Genomic DNA, 25,320 nt, shown 5'->3' with positions numbered 1-25,320 from the left:
GAGACATAAAAAGACACACGTTTGGTATTTCAGGGGCTGTTTCTGTTTGGTTGCTGCTTATTTCACAAAATTATTATTTCAATTAAGATGGTTTGTGAATATGATTAAATGTTTCTTATGAGATGAGACATGTAGAAATCATTCTGAAAAATTGAGGTAAAAAATTGTGGTCAGAAATTTTGCAAGATAGCAGCATTTAATAATTATTATTTCATCAAATATTTCTGTTTTAAGGGTTTTGGGTTTTCAAAAATAATAAAAAATAAGTAATAATAACAATTATACATGACTCATATTTTGAAATATCTAATAAACATAAAATTCTTAAAAACCTATTAGGAACTGATTACCTAAAATAATGTTTACATCAATGGATATAGAGTTTGTGACTTCATGAAAATATTCAAGTAACCTAAAAATTCTTCCCACAAGCAGTATATGGAAAACACATTGTGTAAATTTATTTGAGATCAGTAAGATCAAAATTAAAAGTCATCTATAGAAGTAGATGGTAGGCATATTTTCCCCAATGTATCTAAAAATAGCAATTTTTCTGTAGAAAAGAATGCATGCAATAGAATTTTAGCAAAACATATTAACAAAACAGAAACCCATTTGAATGCTAGCAATATTCAGAGCAATAGACACCTTCAGATAAAGAAAAAAAGGTCTTCTATTTTAAAGATTATCATATTTGCAAAGAAACTAATCCAAAGAAGATGAAGAAATATGTATTCCTCCCTAACAACTGAATGTAAGTTATGAGCAAATAGACTTTATGGTCCTATAGAGTTCAGTAATTTGAATATCATAATAAGTCTTGTCTGCTTACTGGCCTCCAGACTGAACACAGATTAGGCACCTGAAAAGAATGTGATCAAGTAGGAGGATTTAGCTTTTGGAATTCAGTCCTATGTCCACACCTCATCTGTGCCAAGTTCCAGTATATGATGAACATCCTGAGCCCAAGTGTTCAATATGTAAAACAATTTTCCTTGAGAGATTGTTAGAAAAATTAAATTTGAATACATCTGGCTTTTTTAGTATAATACCTGAGGTATAGAACCCATCCAAAGTTTTTAAATAAGTTAATGATGATTATTCTATATTTAAAAATTAAGGACTTGTTCCTATACAAATAGCCTCCCTAGTTAGAGCTTTAATTTTACCTAATGCAAAACCTTGGATAGAGAGATTCTTTTACTCTTTCCTTTTTGTAACATCTTATTCAATTACAAAGTTACATTATAGGTATTTCTTCCATTGAAATGCATTCTGAATGTTTTCTTCAATTGTATTTTAAGAAATTCAAATGTGCAGTGTGGCAATTTTCTATAATCATGACTACTTACAGGCATCTGAGGGGCGAGGATCTCAATTTTGAGACCTGTCAAGGAAACCTCACGGGACTGTCAGCAACTTAACAAGACGCTATATCAAAATAAATTAAAAAATAAATAAATAAAAAGACTGGAAATGTAGGAAGGTGCTAATATGCACCTGAGTTCAATCCCTAGTCCAAAAATAAAAAAAACCTTGAATTATTCACTACACCTTGTATTACAACTTTTACTCAATGAAATTTATTTTCTCATCAAAAGTAAATGTGAGCCAGATGTGGTGGTACATATACCTAATTCCAGCTGTGGGAACTTGGGGCAAAAGGATCATGAGTTCAAAGCAAGTCTAAGCATGTTTGTAAAGCCCAAAGCAACTCAAGAAGACCCTGTCTCTAAATAAAATAAAATAAGGGCAGGGGATGTGGCTCAGTGCTTATCCCTGGGTTCAATTCCAGATACCAAAAAAAAGAAAAAAGAAAAGATGAAGTTAATGGTTAAAAAAAACCTACATGGTTGAAGCATCAAGAAATTCAGAGAAAAAGAATGCAGTAATAGAGGTAGCAAACTCCACATTGATTTATAGAGTAGGATATGAAATAAAAAGAACCTGTTTTCCAATGTGGACTCAACTAACTACTATATTACTAATCTAGAAAGCACTTAATTTCTCCAAATATCATATTTTTATATAATGAGGGAAATAATAGCTTTGAATAGTTTTAATGTTTAATGTCTTTAAACTAATGCCTAACATACCACGAGATCCTAATAAATGCTAATTTTATTTGTATTAATGCCTTAACACCATTCATAATAATTATAACATTTTGCCAATTTTGAACTTATCCCTACATGTAACTTATTTATACCATGACTCAATCTTAGTGCAAGGGTATAGATAATAAAATTAAAGCATTTACTATTTTCTAGTGATTAAATTCTAATTGTGCAGAATAAATTTTTAAAATACTCTTACTTGATGTTTGATAAATAACAAGGCTGGGTGTTATCTGCATTGGCATTTAGTGTGAAAAACAAGTGAATGCTCTTAGGAATACCTAAAATATATTCTAAATATGTCTTTATCCAAATTTCTGTAAACATTATGTACCCAGCTATAGATCTTGTTCTCTTACTGGAACAGTGACAATAACCTCATGTCTATCTGCTTATCTTTTGACCACCCTGCAACTTGAATAAATTTGAGTATCTTGAGTAGATATTTTAACTTGGGTAAATGTTTTAAAGTATGAATTATGTTATATCACTTTCCAATGACAACTCTTCAAAAAAAATCCAAGCTTCCTATGATAGTCATTGTGATTTCAAGCTTCAAAGATGGCCCTAAACAACACTTGCTTCCTGATATTTCCATCCTTCTGTGTATCCTTCCATGCCATACCACGGTTTGTTTGTCTAACCAAGAACACACATCAGAGATGGTGGTACATTGCTTCAGAAAGATGTTTCACAAGAAGAACTGTACAGAGACTCACATGAAAGTAATTTAAATGCCTGATGAGCAACCAGTGAGGATATGAAGTGGACAGCACATTTATCCATGAGTTTGATGTACATCCATAAGTTGATCCTTGAAATGACTACAACCTCAGCTTGCCTCTTTAGCCAGAAATAGTCCCTAGACACTAACAATTCCTGATTCAGAAAATGTACAGGAGATGGTTAGTTTTAAAATATTATGTTGAGGGACAATTTGATATACAGTTTTTCCTCCCACTTCCTGAGTGGTAAACTGCTTGCAACCTAGAGTAATTTTCCCCTTGGCTTTCCCTAATGCCCTCTGTCTTTTATTTTACAGCCAACCCTATTTATCCACAGTGCTAATCAAATACCCTCCATCTTTTATTTTACAGGGTACCCTATTTTTTCAGAGTGCTAATTAAACATCTATTTTTCCCACACTCATATAAAATATAAAAATCACATGAAAAATATAACATCCAAAAAAATAGAGAGAGATCATCAATTCTTCATTGAATCTCCTGTATTTATTTAGGCCATGGTGAAAAAACCTCAATAAATATGTGTTGGACACTAACCAATTGAATCATTTTTTTGCAAAAACCAAACAAACAGAACTCCAGGTATGAACTACAATGATAGAAGAGAGATATTTTTAGTGAAAGCATTGAGTAGAAATGGTATCTTTGCTAGCAGAGATAAAATATTTAATGATAACTGGAAGAGAGGGTGCAGTATACTTACTAGATTTGGGTCATAATAATTGAATAATTGTAGAAAAAGAGAACTAACTTCTCCCTCTGCAGAGGTCTTTTCAGTTTTAACTGTCCACCAATCAGCAGAGTACTGTGGGGCAATTTTTTGCATTATTATGTTTCATTTTCTGAACCATACTTCTGAGCCCAGGAAATAACTGACTCCATCTATGTGGTAGGTGGCCCCAGTGGTAGACAAAGAATGAAATTTGATCTTCCTGTTCCCAAGTGAGAAGATTGAGTGTGAGTCTTACAGCAGATTAATTTGTTCTACATAACCATACACAGATAAATCTGGAAAAACAAGCCACAGGATGAATATTTTAGACAACCTCCCAGCTGGAGTTTCTCTGTAGAATTCTGCCCCCACCCACACACACTGTCACACTTTCACAACATCACAAATAACCCAAGGATGCTCCTCCAGGTGTGTATTTTATGGCACCAAGATCTCTTTATAACTAGTGTCCTTCAAGTAATAATGATGAGATTTTGCAGATGAACAGGCACAATTTAAAAAGCCCATTTTGACAAAATAATTACTGGATCTTTCTCATTGGACACAATTTATAACTTGTGAAAAATTCTTGACATTTCTGGTATAAAACAATTCTAAAATACCAAAGTTTTATGGTAAAGCTAAAACTGTCCTGAGTATTATTTACCTTGAATGTTTGTTTTTGAGATAAATGTGCTTTTAAAAGTTTCATTTCTTCATTTCTCCAAGGATTTGTTTTGCTTTCTAGCCAATTAGTTTTAAACAGGTCATGTTAACACCACTACAAATGAAGCAATTCTTGTATAAATGATAGCATGTCAAACTTCACTTTCCTAATTCTCTCTACAGATATCAGTTTCCTTGAAGAAGACTCCAGCCATGACAGTCAACTAATGCATTTTTTATTGCCTCATGGCAAATCTAAGATAAGGTTGGAGCTATGAAAATAATTTTATATATTTATTTATTTCAGTGTCATCAGTATTCCTGTTACAGTGTGGTTTCTAAGGGTCACAACACTGTAGTCAGTATATCAGATAGCAAGCATCTCCAGTTTTCCTGCCAAGGGTGATTCTTTATCCCATGTGATAAGGTTGGCAGATTGTCAGTGATGAGCTGTCAAGTGCTTCCTGCTTTCTCCTATTGTAGAAGTGTTTAAATGTCATGGATGGGTAACCATCCACCTGGAAAAAAATTGCTTTTTGAGCACTGCATAAGAGCAGACAGAGATGTGTATGCCTGGAATCTGAAACCAAAGCAAAGCAAGTAAGTAAATATAAAATATCTCATTTAGTGGATTGCTGAAAATTCTGTTTCAAGACATCATTTATATAGTTGCAGAAATTCTCCTTGTACTATTTTGGGTACCAGTTCTATAAAGAGTTTCTGTGAGCACAATTTCTCTGATATTTTCTACAACTCCAAAGCCAAACAGTGGCCCCTCAGGGAACACTCATATTGACCAAGAGTGTTTGATGAATGTAAGTACTTCTCACCCTGATTTGGCATCAGGCCTGGAGATTTACTCAGTTGAAGTAAGCTTACATGAGTTAAATGGCAGAATTATCAGTACATGCTCTATCTGACAAAACCCTAGGCCTCAGTGACCTAATACATAATTACCTCTCATTTTCCAGAAATACAGTATGGTTCTGGCTGCCTTTCTCCATAAGAAATGGGGATTCCATAAATGGATTCTCAGCAAGTTCTTCAAGATATTCAAAGTCTTGAATGTTTGAAGAGTATTGGTTTTATCCACCAATACTCCTATTTATTCAATGGAATAAGAGCTAATCCTTTCAAACACATTCTATAAAGCTAGTATCACCCTGATCCCAAAACCAAAGAAAGACACATCAAGGAAATAACACTTCAGACCAATATCCCTGATGAACATACATGCAAAAATTCTTGACAACTCTGGCAAATTGCATACAATCATATTAAAAGAATAGTGCACCATGATCAAAGTGGATTCATCCAATGTATGAAAGGTTGATTCAACATCCAGAAATCAATAAATGAAATTCATCACATCAATGGACTTAAAGGTAAGAATCATATGATCATTTCAATAGCTGCAGAGAAAACATTTCATAAAATCCAACACCGCTTCATGCTCAAAATACTAGAAAAAATTGGGAATAGTAGAACATACCTGAACATTGTAAAGTCTGTCTGTGCTAATCCCATGGCCAATGTCATTCTAAATGGAGAAGAACTGAAAACATTCCCTCTAAAAACTGGAACAAGTCAGAAATGTCCTCTTTCATTGCTTCAATTCAATATTGTCCTTGAAACTCTAGCCAGAGCAATTCTTAGCAGGAAGAGTAAAGAAGGAGGTATCAAAATGCCAGACTTTGAACTATGCTACAGAACAATAGTAACAGAAAAGACATGGTTTTGTCACCAAAATAGGCAGGTATACCAATAGTACAGAAGACAGAAAGACAAACCCACATAAATACAGTTATCTCATACTACACAAAGGAACCAAAAATATACAATGGAGAAAATATAGCCTTTTTATCAAAAGGTGCTGTGAAAAGTGGAAATCCATATGCAGCAAAATAAAACTAAACCCCTATATCTCACCATGCACAGAAATCAACTCAGAATGAATCAAGAACCTAGGAATTAGACCAGAGACCCTGCACCTAATGGAAGAAAAAGTAGGTCCAAATCTTAATCATACCAGTTTAGGACCAACAAAAGAACTCCTTCCCAAGAAGGAGGAAGCTGGAGGGATCACAATGCAGACCTACAGTGCAATAGTAGCAAAAACGGCATGGTATTGGCACCAAAATAGACAAGTAAACCAATGGTACAGGATAGAAGACACAGAGACATACCCCTCTATGTACAGTTATCTCATACTAGACCAAGTTGCTAAAAACTTACAATGGAGAAAAAATAATGTCTGAAACAAATGGTCCTGGCAAAACTGAAAATGCATATGCAGAGAAATAAAATTAAATCCCTATTTCTCATCATGTACAAAACTCAACTCAGAATGAATCAATGTCCCAGGAACTGAAAGATTGTAATTCTGCCCATCATGAGGAACAGGGGCATTTTAAAGTGTTGTTTTAGAGAAAATGAGATTATGGAGAGAGATCAGGAAGAAAATCAGGACAAAAAAGATCAGGCAGGAGAAGTCCAGGAAAAGGAAGATCAGGGAGAAGTTTAGGGAAAGGAAGATCAAAGAGGAGAAGTTTAGAATAAAGAAGAGCAGGAATGAGAGAAGTTCAGGGAAAAGAAGACTGGGGAAAAGATCAGGGAGGAGAAGGTAAGGGAAAAGATCAGGGGAAAAATTTCAGGGAGAACTGGGCACGGTGGCACACACCTATAATCTCAGTGGCTTGGTAGGCTGAGGCAGGAGTATCGAGAGTTCAAAGCTAGCCTCAGCAACTTAGTTAGGCCCTAAGAAACTCAGTGAGACCCAGTGTCTAAATAAAATACAAAAAGGGATGGGGGATGTGGATCTGTGTTTAATTGCCCCTGGGTTTATTCCCTGATCCAAAAAAAAAAAAAAAGCAAATAAATAAAGTATCAGGGAGGTCAGGAAAAAGGTTGGGAAAAAGAAAATAATGTAAGATTCAAAATGACACAGAATATAGTCAAAGCATCAAGTGAACCCATTACATTTCCCCACTGTCAGTTTCTAGCTTCTGTTTCTATGGAAAGTGGGCAAGGACATCTCCACGCTACTTCTTACTGAAAGGGAGTGAAGTTGCTGGGTGGCTTTCAGGTGGAGTAGACTTCATCCCTTCAATGGACGGACAGAACTGTGAGTCTGCGGCACAGGTGTGCCACCAACAGGGCACTAGTTGGTGTACAGTGTGCTAGGCATTGAATGTGGCCCCCTCTGTGCTGTTCACAGAGCCAGAGCATAGTCCTGCTGTCTCTAGATTATGGCCAATGGGTCAGCTTCACCATAGTCTGGGTGAGAGGCCATCTGCTTTTCTCAGGGAGGTTACCTGCTACTGGCAGCCTGTAGTTGTCTGACACACCACTGGGCCTGTAGTGAAAGCAAGTGCTTCCTATCATCAGACTATCTCCTCTTCCACTCTTGTTCACTGCATCTTTTGAACTTGTTATTAATGTGTGTCACAATTTGTTCTGGGTCTCTCACCCTTGCAGCAAGCCTGAGTGCAGAGACAGGGCACCCTGGTCTGCTGGACTTGCTGGACAAGGAATACAATACAAGATGCTTGGTGCTGGAAAGCCAGATGCAGCAGGGCATGGAGGAAATACAGCAGAGGTCAGTTTTTTCGGGAAGGAACTCTGAAAAATGATTCACAGATGATGGTGATGATGATGATGATTATGATGATGATGATGATTTTTTTACTGAATGGCAGACTCCACCCAGTTTCTTATGACCATTTTTATTTTTAAATGGAATCTTGCTCAGTTAACAAAGCTGGTCTCCAACTTGCAATCCTCCAGCCTCAGTGATTGTCATGGATTAGCATGTACCTGCTCACATCTACAGGATTTTGATGTGATGTAGGGCCTAACACATGTCCTGCAGTTGTGTATTCTTGGCAGGTGAACTGTGGGCAGAAGTGTTCTCCTGGTCAACCCAGCTCACTGGGGTCCTATCCTTACTGCTGAGTGAAATAACTCAGTTGGTTCACTTGGGTTCCAGCTTCCAGTTCCCCAGGATGAGGATCATGGGCACTGTTTCTCTATGCTCAGTCTGACTGAGCCAGGGTCCAGCCAGTGTGGAGGCACTTATTACCTGTGACTATGGGTCAGGCTAGGTGCCATGGCTCTTGGTTGCCTTGGGCCTAGATAGATTTCCATTCTGACCAACCTTCCACTGGTTATGATCATGATCCAGGTACTTTCCCTTTAAACATTACAGGACCAAGTCAATTTTTAATCCTGGCTCTCTGCAAGATACTGCTATGATTTGTGGCTAGTCCCTCTCTGCTGCTGGATAGCCAGATAATTTTCCTCCAGAGCAGGTTCCACCCAGAATGTGGCTGCAATTAGAGACAGTACCTCTAGGACTGGGGCAACTTCTCACACACCTCCTTCCACCATCAGTGGCCAGTGGCAGCAGAAGTCCTTAGAGTTTCCCTTTTCTCTGTTCAGGGTCAGAACTGCCTTCCACTTGTATCTGAGATCTGACTTCTGCCTTCACTTACTGGCAATCACTTGGTGTCTTCCTGTTCCTTAGGAAGCTGTGTGGAGCACTGTGCTCACACTTCCAGGACTGGATGTCATACACACTATTGCCCTTATTTGTGGTGAAGGAAAAGGGCTTCAGGGAATTTAGAGATCCATCTTAAGTTCTTTATAGACTGATTCTCAAGATCCACAAAAGGAATGCCCCCTCTGGTTAATATGCTGTTTTCTAAAGGGAGCATATGATGGCATGATTTAAAGAGTGACTGCTCAGCTCTATGCTCCACAAGATTGCTGCAGAGCCTGCCACAGCTTTCTGCTCACAGTTTGGTTTTAAATGGCTTGATCTGCTTCAAGGACACTGCTGCTACTATCATGCTATAGTATGCTCTGTTTTTCCTTTCAGATGTTTTTAAGGAGGTAAAATCATGTGCTTTTCTGCTCCCTCTTTCTTTCTCTGTTGCTCCTTTCCCCTTCCCCACCCTAGCCTGGGTTTGAATTAGGAAACTGCCTTTATTTTCTGTTGGATCTTCTAGCATCTGCATGTCTCAGATTTTGAAATATTAGAACATAGAACATTTGTTTTGTCACCTATCTGCAAGATAAGCTGATTCTTTCCTATATTCATTGTGCTGTGGAGAGGTTGGTAAACATTGTCAAGTTCCATTTTGCCATATTCTGCAGTCTCCTTAGTCCAGTTTTTGGTACATGGATTAAACTCAGAAACAATCAACCACTGACACATGTCTTGAGCCTTCATTGTTTACTTTGTCAGGGTCTCATTGAGTTGAATGGGATCTCACTAACTTCCTGAGGATGGCCTTGAACTTGCAGTCTTTCTAACCTGTCTCAGCCTCCTGAGTCACTGGGATGACAGAGAGGTATGAACCATTGTGCTGTGCTGGTCATTTTTTTTTTTTTATGTGCAGTGCTAGAAGCAATGGGGATATATATCACTTTCACCCCTGGTATCTGATCAGATTTCTTAGCCTGAATCATGCCTCCATCTAAGTTGCTTAGGGCCATGCTAAATTGCTGAGGATGACTTTTAACTCACATCTTCCTGCATCAATCTCCTGAGTCAGTTGATTGACAGGTGGAAGGAAGTCCAGGGTCAGGACCCCAGAGCACCATCCCAGGAAGGCAGCTATAGAGGATACCATGGAGAATTTGCTGGCTTTCAGTATATTGCAATGATGGTCAAGTCAGTTTTTCCACCACTTCTTCCCTGGCAGCAGTCAGATGCCCACTCTTCAGCATGGTGTCATTCTTTGTCTTCTCAGACCAGCTTTGCATCAGTTGCCAACCATCCAGACAAAATATCCTTTGCTGTTCTCTTCTTTGGGTAAACTGGTGTGGTCATCTGGAGGATGTTTTGCTGTACCCTCAGAGTCTCAATTCTGTGGGTGCAAGTTAGAAATGTCAGGGATCACATTCAGATTCCATTCACTTTTTAAAATTTATTCTAATTAGTTATACATGAGAGTAGAATGAATTTTGATGCATCATATATAAATCAAGTATAACTTCCTGTTCTTCTGGTTGTATGTGATGTAGAATCACATGGGTCTCATAATCACATTGGTCATATAATCATATATGTGTATAGATCATCACTTTCAACATGTTGAATTGTTGTTTCATGTTTAAACAATCTCTAGTGACTGGCTTTGGTATTCTTCTTTCTTGAACCCTTTGAGCTCTCCCTTGAGGTGTCAATCATAATCTTATATTTGCCATTAATATGACAAAAGGGAAGATGTATTAGACTTTCTGGTACCTTGAGTAGTGGAAACAATTTTTGTGGGAACCACAGGTGAGGGTGGGTGTGGAAACCAGCAACAAAATAGAGAAATAGAATAGGACTGGGTTTTATGGCCAGGATAGCTTCAGGAATACTGAACTCCCAAAGGCACAGGGAAAATTGTGCCAATCAGATGCAGGAGCAGATCCTAGGGTAGGTGTTATGTACAGGCCTGTGTTCTACCTATGGAGATATTCTTGAGTACATGAGCATGTTGTAGGCAATACGTAGGAAGAAAAAGTGAGATTTCTCCTGCCTATGCTGTTTGACAGTAAGAAGTGCCCTGATTCATTTCTTCCTATATCCAGGGAAGGTGCTGTCCCAGGTGGGAATTGATGTTTGGGAAAATCTATTGTGGTGGTTGTGTACAAAATGAATAACAGGTGTCCAATCTAGTAGGTAATAAAAATATGCAAGTCTGTTACAGTGAGCCTTGGGCAAGGTGTTAAGAACTCCTCCCTTGTATTTCCACCATGGCTTCATCTGCTCTTAATCAGTCTTTCTGTTCAGTGTTTTGGTCAGTGTATAACTTTGGGCCATCCAGGTGGACTCTACCATCTTCTCCTTTCTCCAATTTCTGATATTTGTTGTTGTGCCTGAGAATTTATCTTCTGAGACTTGATCCTCTATCTTATTATGTATCTTCTCTGTGTGGGGTGTGTGTGTTGGTGTGTGGGAATGGAACCTGAGACCTTGAACATGGTAAGAAAGTGCTCGACCCCAGTCCTTCCTATTTATCTCATTTATTTACTTTGTTTTTGTGTTAAAATAATTATCTGCCCATCCTGTGCCCTCTACTCTCCATTCCCTAAAAACAACCACTTTTCACTCTTTTAATTCTTTCTACTGGCCTTTCTACATAACAGCTTATTCTTCTGCACTATGAGTTTCCTACTTTTGAGTACTCAGTACAGAGGGGTAACAAGATTTTTTTTTATACTCCTTGCTGCAAACTTTCCCATCACATAACACTGCTCTCTTCCCTTGTCCCCATAATTTAATAATAATAAGTTTAAAGTAGAAATGCAAATCTGTGAATGCATCACATGAGGGGAAGCCTCATCAGGAAGGGTCACTTTATCAGGTATTGAAAGTTTTATTCTAATATGACTATTATTTCATTTAGTCTGGAAAAATAGTTTCTTTTAGAAATAAATTTAAGGGAAATTATTTTGCAGGTGTTCAAGTTTTATGAGAAGATTGGAGAAAATACATCTTTAATTGGTAAGAGAAGAGGAATCCTAGAATATGGTAGAGGGTTTGCCCCTGATGGCCATGGATAACATGGCAACCAATGAGCTCAAAATATCAAGGTGGTGTGTTAAGCCAGGAACTTTGAGAGGTGGTTCTGCTGTGTGTGTATGTGTGTGTATAGCTGTAGAATCAGGGTGTTGACAATCAGTTGCTTTCAGAATCACTTTTCTTCACAACCTTAGCATATACTTTATATGAATTAACATCAGTCTGGAAAATGTGGATGATCCCTGACCGATTAGGCCTATCTGGGTAGAACATGAGAATTCAGCACTGTAAATGTCTTGAATGCACCTTCTATTTTGTGCTGTTTATCTGAGAAGGCAACCAAACTGCTGCTTGAAGAGGAGGAAGCTGTTGCTTTCTTAATGCCCAGTATTTGTGGTATTCTGCTCATTGCACAGAGTTCAACCTCAGATAGCCAAGGTGAAGAAAAATTATTTGTAGAGGGGAAAAATTACATCAAGAGTTGCAGATGTTTGCTTAAGTATGTGCTCTAATTCTGGTAAAACATGTAAATATGTGTTTTGTCATTCATGTACCACATAAGGCAGAATAAGCTCCTAGGGAAAGGTGCTCATTCAGGCAACTGCAACTCAGGCTTAGACTTCAGTTTTACATGCCATCTAGTGTAAATTTACTTGCAGCCTCAGTGTATAGAAGGCAGAATTTTTGCATAGTTTGAAGGAAAAATATTCTCAAATGAAAAAATTGTCATATTTGGAACTTGCCAAAAGTGAAGACTTTTGTCTATAACCAGTAAAAAATCCTGGATCTGATACAATTAAACAAATAATTCAATCATTATCTTGTAGAGCTACCTAATCCCACTACCTCTCTCTAGACCTAGAAAAGACAAAGATTATAGAGGCTTCAGGAATAGTTAATAAGTGCAATGAATGTGCTGCTTGTTTGTTACATTTGTGTCGTGTTCTACAATTCTCTGCTGAATGGAAAAAATGATTCCTTCAGTAACAGAGGCAGGAGGATTCCCTGAGCCCTGGAGTTTGGTGCCAGATAAATAACACAATCCCCCACCTAGAAATAAAAAAAAATGATCACAGAATTTAAAGGCCACATTCAAGGGAGGTCAAGGGTCCAGGGCCTCTGGGAAGTGTTTTTACATTGGCTCAGAGACAGGATGGACTGGTCAAAAAAAACAATGTTTACAATCAGTAACCTCTTACCGAGGGATAATTTGGGTGTTCAGAAAATGGTAAACAACAAAGTAACTGATTTATATCAATGAATTAGAATAATAAAGTGCATTAAGCTCATTTGAATTTAATAATGTTGGTGGTTGGATGGTTTAGCTTGTAAATTTATTCATGCTTAAAGGCAACTTGTTGGTGAATGCTTCCTTGGAAAGTCTTCCTCATGAGCAAGAGAGAAGTTCACAGACTCTGATTTGACACATGTTCTTCACTAAATCAGGGTCACTCCAGCCTCAGAGACTGGGTCAGTCAGGACTGCCTCTCCCAAATCTATAGTCCTACTTTCTCTTTTCATGTCTTGAAAATAAACCTAAAAATAGAACAGAAAAATATCATCTTATAAAAATAAGAAAATGCACAGAACAAAAAGATGAAAATGAAAATAACTAATAGAAATGCTAATACAAAATAATTGTATTTCCCATGGCAGCCAAAGTGTAATGATATGACCTAAGTAATTTACCTCTGCATATCTAAATTATTTCACGTGGATGCACTGCATATTGCTGTCCTGGAACCTACCATTTAACTGTACCATGGCAATAGCCCTAACCTAATTATAACAAGCTTCCAGCAGCTCATCCTCGGAACCATGGTGTATTTAGTGATCATTCATCAGGTGCAGGGATTGCATCCTGATTGTCTCTGAGTGCACATTACTGGTCTATCTCTGCCCAAGGTTTTGGCACCTTTCCTGTTTTGGCACCTGCTCCAGTTGCCCAGGTCTTAGGACTTCAGAGTCACTCCAACAAACAGCTCCAAAATATGTGGCCCTTGTGTGCACCACATGCAAGGCAGTCCTCATGTCTGTGAATGAAACCTGCAGGAGGGCAGAAGGGGCAGTCCAACTTTGCTTCTGTTCAAGGCACCTGGAGCAGGGATGGCCCATAACATGGTTTCCTCTTTCTCCTCCCACATCCTGGACCCAGTTCTCCAGGTCTGTGTGGATTGACTGCAGCTTGGTAGCATCTGAGCCCTGTGCTGCCCTTCTGGTGCCTCTTTCCCTGCAGGGTGTGTCTGACTGGGTCTACCAGTGGAGGCAGGTGGGTTTTGGGTTTCTGGGGACTCCATGAGTGAAGGGGTGCTCTGGCACATGGAGTGGGGCCAAGGAGACACTGCCTCAGGAGCCTCAAAAAAGAAACTTGGTGGGAATCTCCAGTGGCTTTGGAGTTAGACCTAAGGTGTGAAGAGAAGAACCTTCCCCACGTGTGGACATGTTGCTGTCACCTGGCCTTGCTTCCCAGTGCAATGCATCCCAAAAGGTAGGAACACGTGGCAGGGTTTCTTGCCGTCAGGAAGCCAAACAACCCAACTGTCTCCACCCAGCCCCTCTTCCCTTCATATTCCCTCAGAAAAGGTAGTCATTTTCTTTTCTTGGTTAAGGATCCCATTCAATCTGCACCCATCCCTGTCCTCCCCAAGAGCCAATGGTGGAGCACTGGAGGAAACCTGGGTCCTGAGAGGGCTCTGTCCCCCGCCCTGGAACCTTTGGAGTTTCCTTCAGTCAAGGGACTGGGGGAAAAGGATTAAATGAGAGTGTGCCCAGTTCTTGCCTGGGACAACCTCACCAAGCCAGACCCATGGCCAGGGATCACAAACAGGCAGAATTCCCTGCCTCCAGAAGGGCACATTCAGGCCTCATTTTCAGAAGAGTATTCCCCAGAAGCAAATTAGGCAGTGAATAAGTTCTTATGTCTCAAAATATATCACCAGCAAACTCCCCCAGCCCCCAGGTGGAAAGCTCATCCCTTGGTGGGATGCTCTGGAGTAAGAGAGTTTGATCCAGGAAATGTGTTTATCATACTAGTGGGACTGGTGCTGGCAGAAGCTGTATCTCTGCTGTGAATAGGGTGTATGCATGTGAAGTCAGGTGGCCCTGGCAGCCCAGGGCCTCTGGTGAACCAGAAGTCACACCAGGAGTGAGAGGAAAGGTTCAGCCCTTGGAGGAGAAAGAGTGAGGAGAAAGGAGATGGCCAGGCCAGTGGACCTGTGGATAAGTGTAGGGGACAGAGGAGGAGCTCAGACCTCAGGTGAATGATTACAGACAGCACCCAGGTCAGTGCTTTGCACCATCAACCATTAGGGTGTTTAGAAGGAAATTCTAGAGGGTGTGTGATGTAGATCTCCTCTCTCAGGTTCACTCTTACTGTCCTGTGCAAGTGTGGCTGCCCTTAGGGTCACATACCACACAGACTTGGTCTGAAGGGTGACAGTTGGGAATAACAAACTCTGTGATGCACAGAGAGAATGCACAGATTCATGGTACAGCTGAAGGAGCATGAGGGCTGCTTACAGCCCCAAGCAGAACTGATGACTCTGGCAGGCATGCTGTGACAAGACATGCAGGATGACCTTGGAAAACACAGCCATTGATTGCTGCCATTCTGGAGAGCCAACTCTACCTGCACCTCCTGGACAATGTGGATGTGGTCCTGCTGTTTGCCTGTATCCTGGTCTAGCAGGAGAAGTTGCAGGCAGCCTTCTGCCTTCTAGATGTAAGCCTGGGTGGTAGGGCAGGTTGTGAGAAAGGTGGAGACTGCTTCCACTATACCCAACAGGACATGAGTTCAGTCAGGGTGACATACCCTAACTGGATCAACTTTAACTGGATTGGAAACAGGAAGTAAACTACCTAATCCTCAAGTCCATGTTCAGTGGTCATCCTGTGCCATACTGTGTAAAATAATGAAAAAAATCAATGGATAACACATGGTCCACCTTTGGAGAGCTGTGCCCTTGTCAACAAGGTGGTCTTATAAACCCAGGATCTCAGTCTACAGTAAGTTTTGTTAGAAATAAGAAAATGCCACACAAAATGATACTATACCCATAAATGAGTGGGCAAGGCAAACCTTTACTTCTAGTAGAAGGCTATGCTATCAGAACCTGCCTAGAAAGTGCCTGGGTGAATTGTCCATCTGCTTTTATCTCTAACCTAATGCAGTGCTGCCCTTCACTCTGACTTAAGGATTTTGGGGTTACAATCTACTAAATTGACTAATTTTAGAATTATGGCAGGGAAAAAGAAAGGGTTACAATTGGATCCAATTAAGACTGAATATTAGATTCTGAAAATGAACTACCAGGCCTTCTATTTCTGAAAACCAGAAGTGTTTCTCCAGTCATCTGGTGGTACGTTGGATCTCAGCATGTTTGGCATCACCACCTGACCTTATTGATAGAGAGCCACTTGTAATCTTTATTTGCCCATCTACTATGAGGATTTTTGCTTCATGCTCCTCTCTAAACAGTGGTCTATATAATTAAAGTGTGTCTGGCTGATGCTGGGCTGGTTCCAAATAGTGATATGTCTGACCCAAAGGGAATATTTTTGGTACCAAGGATTGAACCCAGGGACAATTAACCACTGAACCACATCCCAAACCTTTTTTACTCATTTATTTTTATTTTTAATTTTGAGAGAGAGACTCACTAAGTTGCTTAGGACCTTTCTAAGTCCACCCATCAGCCAGAGGGATCTGTAAAGAGTACAGAACCCCCAGGGACTGTCTCTGGGCCTGACCACTTTTCAGTCCTGTGTCTGGGCTCCCAGTTGCCTTAGAGGGTAAGTGAACTTTTCCTCATCCTAGAACTCCCAAGACATTTCTGTCTAGGACCTTTTGATATTTTTCTCCCTCTTCCAGAGGTTACAGCCTGCCTTACTTTATCTTGCTGAGGAGAATCCCCAGAGAGGGTTATAACCTCAGTCATGATGGCTCACAGGTATGTTTGATGATGTAACATGTAGCTGAGACCAGAGGGAACATGCCCACCACACCTAACATGGGCAGAACCTGTCCTGTGCAGAGACTTCTTACCAGAGTCAAATCCTGCATCTGGGTCATGGCAGGCAGGAATGCTCTGAGGTGGCAGAGGGCCATGGAATCACAACCTCAGAAAGCAGGACATATGATTCCCAGTACCTTCTGCCAGTTCTGTGTACACGGTACCAGAGGTAACAGGGTGGGGTGTCAGGGTTGAGTAAATGGAGGGACCTCACAGAGTACTGGAAGTGCCAGTCTGCATGCCCTTGGTTGTTGGTCATATCTGGCTCAGGATGAGTGAGCTCTCACTGGGCAAGGATAGGGTCACCTTTATCCCACTCAACTTTGAACATTCCTTGCATCTGAGGGTCTGACCCTACTGAGTGGTTATTCACTTAAGGCATGGGTCAACAACTGCCCCCTTGGTTCTAAAACCTGTGGTGCTGAATGTGATATCACCCTAGCTATGCACCCAAAAATGGTATGTCAGGTCTCTCTCTCCATGCCTTAACTTCTCACCTGTACAACTGATAACCATCCTCTGTTGGGAAAGGTGAAGGGTTTCAAGGTGGGTTGACAGTTCTGGCTACTTCAGGGGTGAGGTGAGATTCTTAGCACAACTTGAAAAGTGCCTGGGTGTTCAGGGCAATTCCTCAGAGTCTTGTGGACACTGTGCTTCACCACACTGTGGATTTAATGATTATTGTGCTCAATCCCAGACATTAATCCCTTCCCCAGGATTGGTTTGCAGGGTTGGCAGCCAGGGAGCTGAGGGCAGCCAGGGCTGAGCATGTTCTACTTCCAGAATTTCCAGGTGCCAGGAAGCAGAGGGAGCTAGTGAAGCTCTGGAATGACATCCACTACTGCATGGATGTGAGAAGGCTGGATATGGTGGTACTGACCAACCTGTAGAGCTACTGCTGCAGAAGAGGTTCTGTGGGCATATGTCTGCACTGGTTCCACCAGGGATGCCAAGGGGTTGGATATAACACCAAGGCCCCAGTGGGGGACTGGTGGAAGAAGCAAGAGTTTACAGCCACAACACCATAAGCAGTATGGCCTCAGTTTTTCTTGCTGGCTGTGAACCAGGCCAAAGCTGCACTCCCCCTGCCTCCTCAGAACTAGGTGGCTGAGTCATCTTATGACCATCTCCTCCCATCTGCCACCTGAGTCTGGGTGGGTGATAGAGCCTGTGGTCAGTGACAGTGGACATGGATGGCAAGTGTGTCTCATATCTGGGCCTCAGGGATCCTCTGAGCATAATAGAAATGGAAGTGTGGCAAGGACTGAACAGGAGTAAGTCATGGAGGGAAGTACTGGGAGGCAATGGGAAGGGAAGACAAGTTGCAGCTGGGTGAACAGGAAGTAAGTCTCAGAAGAAAAAATAATTATCAAATATTTAGAACTAAAAAACAGTCAAACATTGGATATAGCTAATGCAGTAACAGTAATTTAAAACACTTGTTAGTTAGCAAGTTACAGTGGAAATTCATAAAGCAAGCATTCAATACAAGAAATGGGAAACTAATATTAGAGAAATGGAAGGACAGAAATAATAAAGACAAGGACAGAAATTCAAGGACAGAAAATAGACAAAAGAAAGAACTAGCAAATATGCAGTGGATTCTCTAAAAAGACAAAGTAGATAAACTTTTGGAATTAAATATCATGAAAAAAAGCAAAAAGCACAAGTGAACATTATCAGGAAGTCACAAATTCACAGTAGAACTCATTAGAAAAATTTTAAAAGCCCATGAGCAACTTGATGTAAAAAAGTTACAGCAGATGAAATAGACAAATGTATAAAAATATAAACTATCAAAACTTTCAAAAAGTAATAGAAAAAAGAAAACCTGTGTGTGGTATAATAAAAATAAATATTTGGTCTTCATACCCAGATCCAAGCTCAGAGCTGCTAAAATCCTTGGGATTTTTCTGAGTGAAAAGAATGTCTCTTGTTCTTCTAAAGTTTGGGCTAATAAGGTGAAGCCTGGTGGTGTCACTGTGGCTTGAAATTGCATGCTGCTCACTGGGAACTGGGGCCTTCCAGCTTCATTCCCTGATCTCCAGAGCAAGGAGAGGGGCAGAGACTGCATTTGGTCACCAACATCCAGTGATTTATCCATCATTGTGAATAATGAAATTTCAGTACCACCCTCAAGGAGTTCCTGGGTTGGTCAGCATATTCGGGTGTTGGGACGGTGGCACACTTGCCAAGGGCCTGGAAACTCCATGCCCTCCTCCCCTCAGGCCTCGCCTCTACACATTTTCCATTTAGCTCTTCTGAGGGGTCCTTTGTAACTACACTGTAATTAGAAGTAGAATACTTTCTTCAGTCCTAAAAGTCATTCTAGAGAATCACTGGATCTGAGGATGATTGCAGGAACCACCAAGTTTGCAATCAGGGAATGGGGGATCAGGCAACCTGGGGCACCTACCTAGACCCATCTGGCATTGGGTGGGACCTGTTGTATGAGACTCTCCTTTAACTTGTGGGATCTGCACCAACCATAGATGTCAGAATTGAATCAAATTGTTGGGCACTGTCTCCTCCAAATTCACATATTGAAATCAAAGACCCAGGGTGATGGCATTACGAGGTGGACTTTGGGGAGGTGATTCAATCATGAGGACATGAAAATGACTCAGATTAATGCCCTAAATGTGAGAAGGTAAAATGTTAAAAAAAATATGGACTTTTTAGGAGAAAATATAGGAGAATATTTTTATGACATTTAGAGAAAGATGTGGTAAGATTCCAACAGCATAATATACAGAATAAGAAATAAATTTAACTTTGAAAAATTTAAAGTTCATAAACCAAAAAGATATTGTGACAAAGTAGAAGGACAAGCTGTAATCTGGGAAATGTTTAAAAACTACCACACTGCTCAGTTAATATGGGATGGGTGGAAGGAAGGAAGGAAGGAAGGAAAGAAGGAAGGAAGGAAGGAAGGAAGGAAGGAAGGAAGGATGGATTAATGGATGGATGGATGGATGGATGGTTGGATGGGTGGGTGAATGGGTAGATAGGTGGATGGGTAGATGGAAGGGTAGATGGGTAAATGGGTGGATGGTGGATGAATGGATCAGTGAATGGATAGACAAATGGATGGGTGGAGGGATGAGTGGATGAGGGGACTAAAAGAGAGGTACCTATTTAATTATTCTGCCTGTCCTGGTAATGGGAAGGAAGATTGAGTAGACTTTTTTTGTTTTTACTGTTTTTACACAGGGTATTAATATAAAATCTGAAGTAAAGTAAGACAGAGCAGGAGACATGTGCCATCAGAAAGACAATTTTATTCACAGTTCCCAGAGAGGGAGGACACATACCACAGGGAGGGGGTGAAGACATAGGGGGAGCACAGAGTCTATTGTGAGGCAGAGGGAGGGAAGGGAACTGTGGATGAGTGTCTTTAGTGTGGTTCTCCCACAAAGAAATGGAGAAGGCAGGGCATGCAGGCTTAGACTGGCTAGTTTGAGTATTTTATGGGTGCTGTGCTATACCTCTTTGGTTCCTGGCCCTGGGATGACAAGGGCAGTATCAATTGTAGCTTCCATGTGAGCCCAGTAAAGGAGATGGTGGGGGTGCCAGCCCTGGGCAGGCTGTTGTGTACTTGGAAATCATGCCTCCTGAGTGGGGGTGTTGTGTGGAGGAGGGGAGGAAGGCAGGCGGCCATGGCAGGTGGCCCAGGCAGGTCATGCAGTGGTCCATGACAGGTCACATCCAGTGATCAGATACAGAACAGATGTGGGAACCAAGTTTGTAGGAACCAGAGCATGGTGCCCAAGCCCCTCCTCTGCCTGTCTCTTTATCTCTGTTTCCCAGTGAATGACTGCCCTGTCTGTAGCCTTGGGACACAGGATGGAATCAGAGTGCCCAAAGCAAGAGTTCAGTTATTGGTGTACCTTAGTTTTGGTGCCTGGCACCCAAGGCCCAGCAAAGCCTGCCCAAGCCATGATTCCTGCCTTCACCTGCTATGGCAGATAAGGGACAGACTGAGGCAGGCGATGCCCATGCCCCACACCAGTCTCTAATGTGGATCAGCCCATCTCTGCCCACTTGCCTCACAGGCCAAGATCAGCTTGTTTCCAGAATGCTTTTCCACCAAACCCCCTACATGTGCAAATTGCCTCTGGCTTGGGTGAGTGAAATCTAGCCTGGGCTGATTTTTGATTATTCATTGGTGGTGCTGGGGATGGAACTCAGGGCTTTGCACAATGTCCCAAAATTGCTACCAGCCCTATGGACTACCTTGTAGTAGCAATTTTGTGACATTCAAATGGCAGCCCAGCTGTTAGGTTTTCTACTGGGAGTGGTGTTCTGACACAGGCACTCCAGTGGCCTGTGACATATAATGCCCAGACCAGCATAGAGGTGCCTCAGTCAAATCTGCCTCCAGCATCCACTGTGCAAGGAGCCAACCTGGATGGAGTGGCTTCTCCCAGGCTTCAAATCAGGGAGGTCACTCCCTCTGGATTCACCTGACCAGGCCTGGATTTACCCACCCAAATCTGGAGCCACTAGGAGGCCTCTGCTTCTTGGGAATATTTGCTTAATCTCCTAGTGAGCCCTTCTACACAGCAGGCACTTCCCAGGAGCCCAAGTGTAACTAACGGAGTCCCCATTCTCAGCAGCCTGCATGCCTGAGGGTGATAGAAAACCAACCACCCAAGATGGAAGGAGCAGGACCAGCTCTGTCATTTGCAGTCCCTGGTGCAAAATGCAAACTCAGTGTGGGTGATCAAAAATTACCGAGAACTTCAAGTCCACGAGGGTGGACAAGTGAGCCCAGTGCAGGGTCTCCACTAGAATACAGCTGGCTTTGGGAAGAGGCAGGAGGCCAAGGTGTGTGAGAATTTGTATCTACCCAGGCAGGGGGAGAAGGGACAGGGGTGAGGGCCTCAGGGAGGAGAGGGGAGGCACTATATAAATCCTGTTATTGCAGAGATAATATCAGAGACTTGGAAGATAAAAATTTGTTGCCATGTGGGAAAAGTCAGGACTGGGATGGAGCAGGTGAGTAATCCAGGTAGACAGTAGCCACTAGAAGCACAGGAAGTAGGAGGCTCTGGCCTCATCAGATCTGCAAGCAGCTCAGGCCAACCGGAACAGAATGCAGAGGGGCTCATATGGCAGATCAGTTACCTGTGCCACCTGACAACTTTCCCCTCCCCTGAGCAGCTAGAAGCTATGCTATTTTCTCAGAGCTTCTGGGGGTCAGGAACTTGGTGTGGCTCAGCTAGGTTCTTTGGCTCATTGGCTCTCATAGGTTGCAGTCAAGATGATGGTGGGGTTGTAGTCCACTGCCAAGCATGCTCATGTGGCTATTGGCAGGATTCAGCTCTTTGCTGGTTGGTGGCCAGAGGCCACCCTCAGTTCCCTGCCCCATGGGCCTCTCCAAAGGCCTACCCTGCTCCAGTATGACAGAGAAGAGAGAGTGGGGTCAGGCAGAGCCACAGTCTTTCTATGACCTAATATTGGAAGTAACAGTCCATCACTTTTGCTCTATTTTCTCACAAGAAGTGTGGTGTCAGGTCCAGCCCACACTCCTGAGGTTGGGATCATCATGCTGCTAATGGGGCCAGCCTGTAGCACTCAGTGACTATATAAGATTCAAATCCAGGTGTTTCTCTGGGAACAAAAAAGGTTACAGGTGTGGTTAACACTTGTAATCAGCAGACTTTAAGTAAAGGAGAACAGCTTTGCAAATGTGGGTGGGTTTCATTCAATCAGTCCCAGCCTCAAGAGCCAAACTCAGCTTTACTGAGGGAGAGAATTCTGTGTCCGCTCCTGCCTTTGTCTCCAGCAGTTGCCTGCCTGTGACTTCCTTAAAATAAATCTGTTAATATTTACACATACGTATTCTGTTGGTCCTGTTTCTCTGTGGATATGGGCTCGTGCCTGGGAGGAAGCATCATGGAGGCTGTTCTGGAGGCTGCCCTGCTGGTTCAGCTTCCTGGGGCTACTGTAGCAGAGTGCCACAGACTGGCAGGCTTGCACAGCACACATTTATTTCCTGTTGGTTCTGGAGGGCTCAAGCCTGACATGGTGCTGTGGTCAGGGTTGGTTTCCTTGACTTGCAGATGGCTGTCTACATGTGTCTTCCCTCACAATGTGTCTAGAATCCCTATTTCTTTTCATGAAGACACCCACCAGTCAGGTTGGACTAGGGCTGGCCTGAGTGACCTCATTTTGACTTGGCTGCCACTATAAAGACAGTATCTCCAGGAGGACCACAGAGGAGTGAGGGGAAGCACACATGGGGAGTCCAGGGGGAAGATTAACTGGCCCCAAATGAAACTGAAGTAGAAGCCATTCAAGTGCTGGTGGGTATTGAACAGAGAGAAGCAACTGAGGCATCAGATGGTCAGGGCTGTGATAGATGAAGGGCTGATTACACAGCATCTCCTCAAGAAGCAGGCATCCAGTGCATGTGCCAATATTACTCTCTCAGGAAATAAATGCAGAAAACTTCTGCAGCAGATCTGGCTTGCTCAGAAAGAGAAGGCAGCAATGGAAGTGGAAATCCCTTCAAAACCAGCCAGGACTAGTAAACCACAGCCCAAATGACAAAAGAAGATCAAAACCCCCCAGGATGTAGACATGGAGAATCTTGAAGATGAGAACTAAAGTCCTTACCTCTTCCACCAGATTTTCAACTGGAGCCAACAGGATTTGGTGGCTGTTTCAGAGAGTTTTGAAGAAAGCATTACCTGCTTTCACTCATCCCTGTTCTTCTTACATGATGGCTTACTGACTTCCCCTGGAGGGATATGTTGGGAGGAAAGAGAGTAGAAAAGATTCAAGGGGGCCCAACTTATGTTTATAATAAATCCCTAGAGCTTTGACTGATGTGTGTGATAAAGTGTAGAAATAGTGGATGGGTCATGAAAATGTCTATGGGTGTGGATGGAGACAGTATAGAAACACAGACTTGCTTGAGCAAAAATAATGAGGAGCTAGTCTTTGGTGACCTGGTCTCTGTATCTCTCCAACTTTCCATTTCTGACAATAATAGAGATTATTGTAGGAATGACATGGGGTAAGGATCCTAATCCCAGTCTTGCCTTGGCCCCTGTGTGATCAGGATGGGCAAGTCACTTTACTTCACGTTCATCTTGCTTTCTTCACTGGATTATGTTTTTAATAAAATAAATACCAAACATAAAAAAAGACTCTCTCTAATACAGTCAGTCATAGGTCCTAGGGTTAGGATTTCAACATATGACACTGGGATACTCAGTTCAGAGTACTCACAGACACATTGCCTGCTTACCACTGTCTGTATGAGTCAGTGTGAGCTTCCACAACAAAACACTATAAATAAGTGGCTTAAAACACACATGCACTTAGGTTCTCACAGAGCTGGAGGCTGAAAGTCTGAGGTCAGGGACGAGTCTGTCAGGTCTGGTGAGGGTTCTCTTCCTAGACTGTTCATATGGAGGAAAGAGAAGGTGATGAATTTCTCGGGATCTCCTCTCTGGGCACCAATCCCATCATGAGGGCCACATCCTCATGCATTCATATAACCCTAATCACCTCCCATGTTCCCATCTCCACATAACGTCACCTCAGGAGCTAGCTAGGCTTCCATGTATGAATTTGGGGGCAACCTGGGATTGCTGTGGCTCATGCAAAGGTGAGCTGCCTTTGACAGTTGCCCACCAATCCCTACCAGGACCAAGAATCTCCAGACTGGGGATACTTAGGCGATGGCCACTGGCACTGACAAGCCTAGTCAAACTGTCCTGGGGCTTGGGTACCATCTGCTGCCTAGACTGAGAGAAGTGTTGGTCACAGGAGACCAAGTCACCTAGAAGCTGGGAGCTTGTTGATGCTTCAGTGTGGGGAGGAGGGGATTCCAGGGAGACCCCACTGACCCTTTTCAAAGGTTCTTGTCATTGATTTCCCAGCCCAGGGTCTTCTCCAGCAACTGAGTTATCAGGTTGCACAAAGAAACACCCCAGAACATTCCTGGTCTTTGGCATACATGCATTTCCCCAGGTCCACTGGCATCTGCTGCCCCGGGCTCCCTCCTGGGGACTCTACCCACCAATGGCAGTGTTTGGGAATCTTCCCTGCTTCCATCCTTGTCCTCATCCTTGTCCTAGCTGTGTTCTGTACCCCCAGATGGGGGATAGGCAACCTGGTGCTGGACTGGTCCCTGTTAACATGTACAGCCTGGGGCTGGCGAGGTCTTTAAGACCCCCAAGGCTATTCAACTGGCTGGGGCCAGCTAAGCCACAAACAGAAATGGCAGCCCTGTGTATGGAAGACTGCGCTGATGGATTCAGAGTGCTACCACATGCCACCACCTGACCTGGGATTCCTTTGGTCATATCTCATGGGAACTGTTTCTGGGCATTCCCAGGTTAACACCATCCTGGCCAGGCCCTTCCTGGAGCACTGTGTGTCCTGCTGTCCTTTTGCACACTTCTCTGGAACCAATGTTCCAGGAAATGCAGAGACCTTTGAAAAGAGAATCAAAGCAAATCTCAGGCCCAGGCTAAGCAAACCCCAGTATCAGCATGTTCAATTAGGGCATGAAGCCCAAAAAACAAAA

General features: G+C 42.3%; 1 pseudogene; it reads left to right on the top strand.

Moving 5' to 3' along the window:
• The first annotated feature begins 22,972 nt into the window (after window positions 1-22,972).
• LOC124975420 (uncharacterized protein C11orf98-like) lies at window positions 22,973-23,387 on the top strand (annotated as a pseudogene).
• The last annotated feature ends 1,933 nt before the right edge of the window (window positions 23,388-25,320 follow it).

Source organism: Sciurus carolinensis, unplaced genomic scaffold (genome assembly GCF_902686445.1).
Source record: "Sciurus carolinensis unplaced genomic scaffold, mSciCar1.2, whole genome shotgun sequence".
NCBI classification, from domain to species: Eukaryota; Metazoa; Chordata; class Mammalia; order Rodentia; family Sciuridae; genus Sciurus; species Sciurus carolinensis.
Note: the sequence above shows the minus strand (reverse complement) of the source record. Positions and strands in the feature narration are given on the sequence as shown.